The following is a 10,569-nucleotide window of genomic DNA, read 5'->3' as shown; positions in this document are numbered from 1 at the left end:
CTGCAATGCGGGAGACCTGGGTTCGATCTCTGGGTTGGGAAGATCCCCTGGTGGAGGGCATGGCAACCCACTCCAGTTATTATTGCCTGGAGAATCCCCATGGGGTCACAAAGAGTCGGACAGAACTGAGTGACTTTCTCTTTCACTGGCTCAAATGCAACTCAAAGGGCTTCTTCCTTCCAGTATGGGGCAGTAGTAGGGTGGGCAGGGGACAGAGACAGTTCCTGAGCTCAGGAGCTTAAAACATCTGTGTTATTACTACCACCTACAGATGCCCGTGGTGTCCAGACATCATACAGATTTGCATATATTACTTCTCTGGAAGGTAGGTAGAATTATGCCCATTTCACAGCTGAAAAAACTAAGGCTCATTGTGGTTAAGTGACTTATTAAATCTTTCTTAACCTGAGAGTAGTTGACCAAATGTTTCAAGTTTCAGGGATTTGAACTTCAAATCAGGTCTGTCAGGACCTAAAACCCATGTTCCCTGGATCAGATTATATCTAAGATCAGCTCCCTGGGGAGGTGGACAATGTGATGGTCTTCCAGCCTTCTCCCACATGAGGCAACCCTGTTAGGGGAAGTATTCCCTCTCCCACATCCATAAACCAAGCAGCACAGTCTCATCCTCCTTACCACAGTGATTTGTTCAGGGGTGGGAAGGAACCTAGGCCTTAGCCAATGAGAACCTAACTTTCTCCTGGCCACAGTGACTGGCTCAGTTTGGCCCAATTAGAGTGAAGTATAGGACTCATGTGGAATATCTAGGGGTGAGGTGGGGCAGGAGAGCTCTATTTATTGCTCTCCATGGTGTGGTGTGTGGATGTGAAGCCTGGGACCGTTGCAGCTATTTTGCCACCATCTAGAAAATCATACTTCAGTGAAATCAAGTCATCCAAAAGGGCCAAGCCAAGAGGATCACAGAGAAATGGAAATATAATCCTAACCAAACCACTCCTGAGGGCTGTCCAATTCAGGACTTCCACTCCTTAATGTACTATTTCCTTACTCTTCAGGTCATTTTTTGGATGACCTTGCTGGCTCAGATGATAAAGAGTCTGCCTGCAACACAGGAAACCTGGGTTCGATTCCTGGGTTGGGAAGATTCCCTGGAGAAGGGAATGGCAACCCACTCCAGTACTCTTGCCTGGAGAATCCCATGGACAGAGGAGCCTGGAGGGCTACAGTCTATGGGGTCACAAAGAGTCAGACATGACTGAGTGACTTTCACAGGTCATTTTTGAGCTGGGTTTTCTAAAAATTGCAGTAGAAATGATCATAGCCAGAATCTTCAAGAAGTTGGCTTTAGTGTATTGCTTCTAACAGAAGATTACAGATGAAGGGGAGAAGTAGCCCAGTGGAGGGCCCAAGGTGCAGGGAAGCCAAGGGAGCTGGTGTGAGCAGTGAAGGATGAGGGAGGTGAAGGATGAGGAGGCTGGGGGGTGAAGGGCCCAAGGAGTAAGGGAGTCATCAGAAGACAAGGGGATGTGATGGGGATGAGAGTGTTTGGAAGGGAGGGATAAGAGGGTAGAGCTAAAGAGACTCAGAAAGTGAGGGGTGAGAGAGTAAGGGAGTGAGGGAGGTAAAGCCCACGAAAGAGGTGAGGGGGCAAGGGAGTGATGAGGCTCACTGGGGGAAGTGGCCTCCCAAGGGCCACCCCAGGGCAGTCAGCTGCCGGAAGTGCCACTCTGACTGTCGGCCAACCCACCTGCTGGGCAGGGGCTCTGGGGGAAGAAACCAGGAGTGAGAACACACCGCCTATTGACGTAAATCTTTGCTTTCCATATTTTCAGTTCCATGTCGCTTAATCAGAGGAAGCAAGCCCTGGGTTTTCAAGATCCTTGTTCCAGAAACATGAGAATTCACCTGCTTCAAGGAGAAGGCAAGTTTTGGAAGGAAAATGCTAACGCACCTCTAGCCTCAGTCGTTTTTTCCAGAGAGCAAAGGAGAGGGCTTGGGCAAGACTCCAGAGGAGGAAAGTGGCCCCATGTGGTCCCTGGTTGTGAAAATCTGGAATTATCAATGCAAAGGAGAACTCAGGGGCCAGCATGATTACAGAAGGCTCTCCGTAACAAACAGAAAAGTTACATAACTGTCCTGGGAATAATGAGCCCTCCCAGGGTCTTTAAAATAGGTGTCAGGACATCCCTGGCGGTCCGGTGGTTAGGACTCCTTGTTTCCACTGCAGGGGGCGCAGGTTTGATCCCTGGTTGGGGAATTAAGATCCTACATGCCACTCAGCATCACCAAAAAATAAATAGGTCTCAATTCACAGGAATCTTGTCCCCTTTTAACAAAATTAATCACTGATTAGAAAATAAGACATACTTGCACATACCCAATGACTTCCCCTGGAGAATGGCCTCAGTTAGCCTCTTCTCCAGTCCCTCCCTCAGCTCCTTGGCCTCTAACCTCCTTGGCCTCTAAAAGTTGTGCAGCCAGGACTCCTTAAATGCTCCCAGACTGGCATACTGGACCTCTTCTCTTTAAAAGACACACATGCCTTCATTCCTCTACCAATCCACCAGTCCTTCAAAACTACCCTGTAAGTTTTAGGCCGTGGCATGGTGGGCAAATTAAAAATCTTGTCCACATCTGGCTGTGTGGCCTGTTTCTTAACCTCTCTGAGCTTCAGTTTGTTCTCTAAGTGGGAGTAATTATGTCACAAGGCAATTGTCATATCAAATAAAAATGTACAGCAAAACACAAGCTTCCCACACGGTGCCAGTGGTAAAGAATCCACCTGCCAATGCAATAAATGCTGAATAAATGGTTTGGAGAAAAATCTGTGCCATGAACAGGAGGATGGATTGATCTGAGGGCTTAGTTGGTTTTGGTTGCAGACAACAGAGTCCACTTTAGCTGATTTGCATGAAAAAGGATTTATTAGTGTGAATATATGAATATGTATGGGCTTCCCAGGTGGCTCAAGTGCATAAAGCATCTGCCTGCAATGCAAGAGATGCAGGAGACACAGGTTCAATCCCTGGGTCAGGAAGATTACCTGGAGGAGGGCATGGGAACCCACTCCAGTATTCTTGCCTGGAGAATCCCATGGACAGAGGAGCCTGGTGGGCTACGGATTTGGACACGACTGACTGAGCACGCACAGCACATGAATGTGTATAACTGATTTACTTTGCATTGCATTTGAAACTAACACAACATTGTAAATCAACTATACCTCAAGAAGAAATTTTTTAATTAAAAAAGTTTTTTTAGAAAAAGCATGTATCAGAGAATATTGGAGAGTTTATAAAATGTGTTGGAAGGCCAGGGAACCAGAGGTAACATAAAATGTAACAACCAGATGTAACATAAATAGGTCTGTGGTCCCCTCAGCCTATCCCCAGGAACCATGCAGACTGAGGCAACACCCATCCACGCCACAGGACAATTTCTATAGAAACTCCACACCTGTGATGTTAGGGACTACTCAGGATGGTTGCAGAAAAAAAAAAAACAAATGCCTCCTCCAGGGAATCCGATGTCCCCACATCCAGCAGCAACCTCACCTTGCTCACTGCTGTCTTCCACGCCTTCTATGTGACCTACCACTTGGCATACCTCGGCCATCATCAGAAACTCTGGCTATAACAGGTCAGACCCTAGGATACAGGAAGGCAGGGAAGCAGATGTTTAGTGAGCCAGCCTGCAGGGCTGGCATCCAAGTCTGGAGAAAACATGTCAGGCTGCAGGACCTGTGTGGTCCCCAGCACTGGTCTCTAGCCAGTAGCTACAGCATCAGTGTCTGCCATGCTTGTTGATCTGCTCTGAAGACCTCCCAGAAGCCGGCTCAACTTGCTCCCTTGGCCTGGGCTTCTACCTCTCCTCCTGTAGGAACCGTCTACTCCAGGTGGCCCAGCTGACTAGCTTCTGCTTCCTGAGATGCTGTGGGGCATAGGGGGACGGTGGGTGCTGTGCATGCAGGCACACTAAGCCTTGATTTCAAGTCCTGATTCTATTATTTATTTGCAAGTTTTGTAACTAAGACATATGATTTCCTCTGGGCTTTAAAGTCCTCATATATCATAGAGTGATCATCATAACACCTGCCCTGATTGTGAGACTGCAAAGAAAGAATAGGTGGAAAAAGCACTTGGTAAATTGCTGAGGGCTTGCATCGTCACTCAGAGCTTCTCTGCCCTTCAAGGCTCAGCTCAACGCTGGCCTCACCCTCCAACCCCGCTGCTGGGATTGCACTTCTTTGGAATGGCTCCCGGAGTCTGCTCAGCATTCTTGGAAATGTCCTCCAAAGATTGCTAGTTCTCATTATTTGAGGCTTGATCTGATATTTAGAAGCAATTGAAAGCCATTTGAGGCCCATCCCGGGGAATTAGGTGAGTAATCAAACAGGGTAATAGAATTTTTCGGTCAATAACGAGGTAGGGTGGAGTGGTTTATTTTTTTTCCCCGTGGCCCACACAAATGGACTCTGAAGGCCATTCCAAAAGCGATGCCACACGGTACTTGAGCAATGGCAGCCTCCCTGGAACAGGAGGGAGCTTTCCAGTGGAATGTCTTTGGAGTCCTAGTCTGTTTGCTAAAAAAACACAGTCATTATTTTATAATCACAACTTGCATAAACATCAGCTTTTCTGTCCTGGCTCTGCAACTGGCATATGTAAACAGTGCTCCCTCAATTTATTTTGAGCAAATGACTATACTCAACAGGCAAGAATCTAGAAAAACAGAATAGATGTATGTAGAATTGCAGTGTTGTAATTAGATCAAACTTACAGCGTGGGGAATCTGATACATATTTAATCATTTACATAGTTGTTGCAAGGCAACTTGGTAATAAGGCATAAATGTTCTTTGTAAATGTTGGACACAGCAACACAAAGGGTTTTGGAGATCTGCTGGAATAGGGAGAGTGGGAGAGAGAAGGGGAGGGTTTTTGCCCCCCACGTCTTCTCCCCCAACATCCTCCCCAGCAGGTCTGATCCTGGCAAAAAGGCTGCCTAGCCTTGAGCTAAGATTGAAACTGAGCAGGTTTCTGTGGGGGTCTCTTCTACGTCACCCAAAACTCCGAGATTTAGTTTGGTACCAGTGTATAGAGGCCCGATTTCAGCTCCAAGATGTGCTCCTTGGGCCAAGTCTGTGGGCTGGGTCCCTGAGGACAGTGGGCTCTGGATGCTACCAGTTCTATCTTCTGAAGAACAATGAGTCAGAGCTTGGGAAGATGCCTCTGAGCTCCCAGGAAGCAGGCGGCTCCTGCCCTGCAGGCTGACGAGGCCAGGTTTGAACCAGGCAGGTGACCTTGCTTGGGCTCCTCATCAACCTCCACGTGGCTCACAGGCCTCCGTGACGCAATTTCAGGGTCCGTGGGGCATAAAATCTGGGGACTTCCCTGGTGGTTAAGACTCCGAGTTTCTAAAGCAGGGGGTATGGGTTCGATCCCTGGTCAGGGAACTAAGATCACGCATGCCATAGGGTGTGGTCAAAAAATCTAAAGGACCTCAAACTCATTACCAAATTGTATTAAAAAAAAAAGATGTAAATCTGGGAGCTTGGTGGGTGTTCCATAAAATAAGTCTGTGGTCCCCTCACCCTCCTATCCCCAGAGGAGCTAAGAGGCTGCAGAAGCCGATCAGCAAGATCAGGGCCCCTGGGCAGGAGGCAGGCCCAGGATGTCATCAGCAGGAATGATGCAGGGCTTTGGGGAGGCTCTACTAAGGAGTCCTCGATGGAGCTGTTCAGGTGTGAGACCTGCCTCTTCCCCTTGGGTTATCAGAGTCATTCCTGACGCCAGCCGTAAGGGAAGAGGTGTTTCTGTGGAGGCAGAGGAAAGAAGAGGCTCCCTCGAGGAATAATTATGGAACATGGACTATTTCTGGGGCTTCCCTGGTGGCTCAGCGGTAAAGAATCTGTGCAATGCAAGAGATGCAATAATGCCAGTTCGATCCCTGCGTCAGGAAGATCCCCTGGAGAAAGAAATGACAACCCACTCCAGTATTCTTGCCTGGAAAATCCCATGGACAGAGGAGCCTGGTGAGCTACAGTCCATGGGGACTATTTCTGAAGTGCCCAGTGGCTGAGTGATGCCTGGGGGCAGGGGGCAGTCTTGGTAGCTGGGAGAAGAGGTCCAGAGAGTGGGCTTGGATGGAAGTGTCTTTAAGATACAGGAGAGAGACATTTCCTGCACTTTCTAGAAGCTAAGGGATTGTTCTTTAACCCTCTGGCGGAGTAGGGCCAGTCCTGCTCCCGCCCCCCTCCACGGGGTGCCCTTGGTTTGGGGAGCTGCTGGAAGGCAGAAGGTTGGAAGGCTGCGAGCTGTTTGAAGGTTGTGAGCATCTGGGCTCCAGCGAGACCCTCCCCGGTGAGGTGTGGGTTTGGCCTGGGAGAAGCCGGCTGCACATCCCTGTAACTTGGCTGGATTTTATTCAAGGTGGGCGGTCTGGTCCTGGGGCCGGGAGGAGGGAGGAGAAGGGGGCTTGAGCCGTGTCGCTTATTAATGGGAAGGAGACTTTCTCAGGAGACAGAGAAAGAGGAAAAGGGAAACAGCAGCGGGTCTGAAGAGTCGGAAAAGCCAGAGAAAATGAGACGGTCGGCTCCCCAGCGTCCCCGACGCTCCCTTCTGCAGCATTTTACAGGCCTAAAGACGACCGTGACTCATTCATTAATTTGAAGAGAAAACAAGAGAAGAAAACAACAGAATGGTCCAGACACGAGCATTCTTTTAATGCCTTCCATTCCCCAAACACACATTTTAAACCAGATTCCTTTGGCTTCCCAGAATGTCTTAATTTTATGCTTTCATGAGTCATTAGAGGGAAGAATTCTGAACCCTATGGAAAGGGCAGCAGTCAACAGTTAGTGATTTTTAAGGACTGAGGCTTGGAGGAGGCTTGCACGCACGAGATCTAGCTGGGGTCCTATCCTGCAGGCAGGGGCCTGAGACATGTCCCCACCCTCGCCTTTACCCCCTCCTCCTTTATCTCCCTCTCCCTTTCCTTTCTTCCCCTCTGCACCCTTCCCTCCCTCCCAGGACTTTCCTTGCCACCCTCTCTTGCCACTTCTCTCCCCTGGTTGTCCCTTAAGGGACAGGTCGCCTTGGGTCACCAGACACAGCCCCTTCCCTTGTCCTGCAGAGCTCTGGTTCCCCAAACCCCAGCCACGCCAGGAAGAACCGTCTGCCCAGGCTCCTTTGCAATGCAGAGCAGACTTACCTGGCTTTATGCACGGCTTAACCAATTATTTTAAAAAGAAACAGCCAACTTGGAACACTATGTGAAGGGACTTTTCTTTCTGCTTTTGCTTTTTCCTTTTTCTTTTTAAACCGGCATCTTCTCTTACCGTCCCTAGCCCCCCTCCTGGGTCTCTCCTCCCCCAAATGCTTGCTTTGGCTTGGGGGAGAGGTTTTCGATATCTGACACCTCTCAAAAGTGTAGTTTGGCAAAGGAGAATTGAAATCCACTCCAGTCAGCCAGGCCTGCACTGGGGGCTGCATGAAAACACCTGGGTACCTCCTCACGCCCGACAAAAACCAGGCCTCCTGTCTACAAACACAGCACCCCGGTCTTTCCACCATTCCGGCCTGCTCCGTGCTCAGCTGAGGGCCTGCTCTCTGGAAACTGAAATGCGCTGAAAACTCTGGAACTAAAAGCAGGTGGTAGAAGCCAGCAGGAGGAGGCCTGGGCAGATTTGGGGGGTGGGGTCGTCTTGCCAGAGTTCAGGTTGGGGGACTTTTGAGCCTGGGCCTCTGGATTCGTTCCCTCCTCTCCCCCACCATCCCCCACCACCTCCAGCCTACCCCCAGACCCTGCCATGACCATCCTCAAAGCCTGACAGATGTTCAAACTGATCTAAGACATTCCTGGAAATGACCGGGGAAACTGTCAAGGTGTCTTTAGCAGGAGAAGCCCGACCGCTGGGAGGACTGTTAAAGCTGCCCTGCCTCCCTCTCTCTGGGAACCAAAACTATTTTCCAAAGCCTAGATGTGGGCTGGTGTCAATTGCCCCATATAAAACAGCAAACAGCCCGTCTAAAGAAAACAGTTTTTAAGGTGCGGCAGAATATATCATAATGGAGAGAACTCTGGACAGGCAAGCCGCAGTGGGGCAGATGGAGACACGTGCTGGAGGTGTGAACTGTTACACCCATAGGATGGTTCACACATCATAGCGCTGGGTGGAAGGGGAACACCCATTCATACACACACACACACAGACCTACACACACACACAGACTTACACGCACACACATGCAACCACACACACATGCAATCACACACACACACATACATGCAAACATGCCCCTGACATGGTAACAAAAGAATTTTGCTTCATGCAATCTCTACTTTTATTGTACATATGTTGTTTAGTCACTAAGTTGTGTCCAACTCTTTTTGCGACCCCATGGACTGTAGCCCACCAGGCTCCCCTGTCCATGGGATTTCTCAGGCAAGAATACTGGAGTGGGTTGCCGTTTCCTTCTCCAGAGGATCTTCCCAGCCCAGGGACTGAGCCCACGTCTCCTGCACTGGCAGTCAGATTCATTACCACTGAGCTACCAGCGAAGCCCATACATCATGTACCTCATATTTAAAATCTTTTTACTCTGGGCGTAAATGATTAGGAAAAAACAAAAGAAAGTGTATTCCGGTTTCTCACTTAAATTGTGTTCTCAGAACAGAGTTATGTTGCCCAGAACCGTTTTCAATCACCCCAACCATGTTTCGAGGGCAGCGTGGGTCCTGCAGAGGGCCTGGCACTGGGGCCCAGGAGCCTGGGTTCTGTCTCAGCTTCCCCACTGGCCAGCTGGGTGGCCTGAGTGAGCCAGTTCTCTCTGGACCTCAGTTTCCTGCTCTACTGTAAAGTGAAATTCTTAAGCTCTTGCGACATTGGTTGATTGTTTAAAACCATAAAATGCAAACTTCAGCTGCTTTGCACTTGCCACTTTTGTCCCCATGCCCTTCCAGTCCAGCCCACTGCCTTTGCTTACAAAGCTTGAAGCCAGTCCACTGGGGACAGCTCATGAGCATTTCTCTGGGGAGGTCCATCTAGTGGCTCTGGGAGGGGGCAGGCAGCCTTGGTGGGGTGGGGGCTTGCAGTCCATGTGAGGGCCACGCTGGGCCAAGTGGCAGAGCCCCTCCATCCCCTGGGTCACTGGGCAGGCACTGACAACCCCCCCTCCACCCTCCATAGCAACAGTCTCAGAACCAAACTGTTCATCTGGACAGCTTCAAGGCCGGATTGTCTAGTCTGTACCTGGGACTTCTTCTTTATCTAACTCAAATATCTCCATATACAGGGCTGGGGGGAAAAAAGCTGTGAGCTCAGCTCAGTCCCTCTCTGGCTAAGCACTTAACTTTTCTTTGGCCCCAGACGCATGTTCCAAATGCGAGGGTTTACATATAGACATATCTATTTGCAGATAATTTGTCTGAGCCCTTATTATCCTGTAATTGGGTTAAATACTGCTGTGTAGGCAGCAGCATACCAAAGCCATTGCCGAATCCTTGCACGGCTTCAGGCCTGCCCCCTCCTCCCCCTTCCCTTCTGCAGGCCTATTGGAAGGGAAAGGTAGGAACATAAATTAAGGCAAGGAGAGCATAGTTCTTTCTTGGAGTGAGCTATTTAAAGAACAAGCCAGATGGTGCAAAGAGACATTTTCCCCTTGCTTTTTACATTTTCAAAGATTGTGTGTGTGTGCTTGTATGTGTGTGTGTGTGAGAGAGAGAGAGGCTGAAACATACCATTCTTCTCTGCCCACAGCACTGCCATGCTTTCCAATAAGAGTCCCTTGGGTGGTGGGTTTGATGGAGGCAGATTTTGCCGGGGAAACCCCTTCTGTGACAGCAGGACCCAGGTCTGTGCTTTCCAAGAAGGCCACCCACCCTGGCCTTTTCTCCCAAAGGATTTTCTGCTTTCCATGAGTCTCTAGGTCAGAGACAGGCCTTCTAAGGGGTCAGCTCACTGCCCGGTGATGCCCCCACACCTGCCCCAGGAATGACAGGCTTCTGACGGAGACAGGAGCTCTGTCCCCTATACTCCCGGCGGCTGGAATCTAGCTTCTACCGTCCCCACCTGGAAACACCAGCTTCCTGAGTTACCAGGTTCTCCTTTCACAATGCCCTTGGAAATTTTGCTTTATGGAAATCTTTCTAAAACATACTGTGTGTTTCTGCCTTACTTCCTGCACACTGATTGTGTTGAGCACAATTTAACTCGAAGGATAAAATGAAGGATGGCCTGGTGGCCTGGGGCAGACTTAGGGCTGGGAGTCAGAGCTGGGTTCAGATCCAGCTCCTTTACTATCTCCAGTCTTGACAGTTCCAGGAGTCTGCCTCTCCACAGAGGAAGGTTCTGACCTCCGGGGGTGTGGGGAGGATGAAAAGAGATAATCCTGTCATCCCCTCTCCCTCCACTGGGTCCCCACCCGCTGTGAGCACACTCTCCCTTGCTGGCCTGGGTCACCGCCAACCGCTAAGTCAACCTCTGCCTTGTTCCTCTCCTCTCCCTGATGCTTTCGGCCAAAATAACCTTTCCAAAATGTAAATCACCCTCCGTCTCTCCCCTGCATCAAGTCTTCACAGCTCCCTCTTGCTCTGAGGACCAGTTTTG

The sequence above is a fragment of the Dama dama genome, chromosome 7 (assembly GCF_033118175.1).
Source record: "Dama dama isolate Ldn47 chromosome 7, ASM3311817v1, whole genome shotgun sequence".
In the NCBI taxonomy this organism is placed as follows: Eukaryota; Metazoa; Chordata; class Mammalia; order Artiodactyla; family Cervidae; genus Dama; species Dama dama.
This window is presented reverse-complemented; position numbering follows the sequence as displayed.